Source organism: Dendrobates tinctorius, unplaced genomic scaffold (genome assembly GCF_039654945.1).
Source record: "Dendrobates tinctorius isolate UK_male_01 unplaced genomic scaffold, ASM3965494v1 ptg000366l, whole genome shotgun sequence".
Classification (NCBI taxonomy): Eukaryota; Metazoa; Chordata; class Amphibia; order Anura; family Dendrobatidae; genus Dendrobates; species Dendrobates tinctorius.
This window is the reverse complement of record NW_027362032.1, coordinates 2157177-2159094: the sequence shown is the minus strand read 5'-3', so window position 1 is coordinate 2159094 and position 1918 is coordinate 2157177.

Here is a 1918-nt window from a genome sequence, read left to right as displayed (position 1 = left end):
TGCTGTAGCAGCCCGCCTGATAATACTATGGATATGCATAGGCAGCCTCAATAGTAAAAAGTTGGTCACACTTGTCAAACACTATGTTTGACAAGTGTGGCCAACCTGTCAATCACATTCCAAGCGATGCTACAGATAGCTTGGAATGCGCTTGAATTCTGCACGCAAAAATCGTGTGAAAAACAATTCGCATGCGTTTTTCCCACGGCGGGAGTTGCGGAAATGCTGTGGACATTTCCGCAACATTTCTGCAATGTGGGCACATAGCCTCAAAGTCATGCAAAACTAACCATTTTTAGCAAGTACATTCTCCCAAACAAAGAGAGTTTTAGATTTCTCCATCTTTCCAATTCTAACAATATTTTTTCAATTTAACTAGAATCATGTAATCTATATAGAGATCGAGCATCTCTCCCTATTTTCACCCCTAAGTAGGTTATATGTTTCTGTGCTACTGAGACTCCAGCAGTTTTCTCAGGATCAGCTATTTTTGTGTCAGATATAAGAGCTGGCTGTGACGGGAGTATTCTCCAGAGCAAGGAGGGACAACAGGCCTGGGAACGATCCAACAGATTTATTGACCAGAAAACAGGAACAACACGAAGGTAATTTGCAGAGTCCCAAAATAAGTCCACAGGAAACTGATTTGGGGGCACCTCCCGACAATCCTTGTGCCAGATCACAAAACCATAGTCCTTTAAGAGTCACAGAAATCCACCACGATCACACAGAGGCCGAGGCTTCCTCACACAGCCTCGACCTTCTCTTTTAGCATCCAACTCACATCTGATCTTAAAACAAGAATGTATTGTCAGGGCTCCTGGGATCAGCCCATCTGAAGGGGGGTAGGGGTCACACCTACTATTCAATGGTTTGGTCCATCAGAAGATTCTAGAAATGTAAGGGCTCCACTGAGTCTACAGGGTGTGTATTGCAGGTTATCTTCTGCTTAGGAAATCAATAGCCAAAGTTCCACTAGCTGTTGACACAAGCCTAAATTAGATTATGGTCCAGGTACATCACAAGACATTGCAAAGTATTGGGGGAAGGAGACATGGTTAATTTACAGCAAATGAACCAGAGGAAAGTTAAATGACATATTATACAAAATACAGGACAGGGCAAGACTACAAATCATGACAATCCCTTCCCCTCCCAATTTGTGTACGTACTAGGGACCTCTACAGGTCACTGGTTAAGTACACACAGGCATGGCTGACAGGACTCAGGGCTCCTCTTGCCTGGACAATCCATCTGCATTTTGGTGTTGGCTGCCTCTTCTATACTGTATGGTAAAGTTATAGGGCTGCAGTGCCAGGCTCCATCGTAGTAAGCATCCATTGTCCCCAGAGACTCTGTTCAGCCAGGTGAGGGGATTGTGATCAGTAACCACAGTGAATTCTCGTCCATACAGATACGGCCTTAGTTTCCTAAGGGCCCACATTACAGCCAGACATTCTTTTTCAACAGTTGCATAGGCCACTTCTCGGTCCAGCAGTTTCCGGCTGAGGTAGGCAATGGGGTGCTCGTCCCCAGCTGCATTCACCTGGCTGAGTACAGCTCCCAGTCCATAAGCAGAGGCGTCCGTCTGCACAATGAATCTCCTCTTGTAGTCTGGAGCAGCCAGAACAGGGTCACAGACCAGAGCGTCCTTCAGCTGGTTAAAAGCCTCATCACAGGCTGGAGTCCAGATCACCAGCCGGGGCATCGTTTTCTTGGTCAGGTCGGTAAGAGGCTTGGCCACAGTGCTGAAATGAGAAACAAATTTTCGGTAATAACTGGCAGTGCCCAAAAAAGCCATAACTTGTTTCTTAGTTTGGGGTACAGGCCAGTCTCTAATAGCCTGGATTTTGGCAGGTTCGGGACGGAGCTTCCCTCCTCCTACTCTATGCCCTAGGTACTGAACTTCACCCATCCC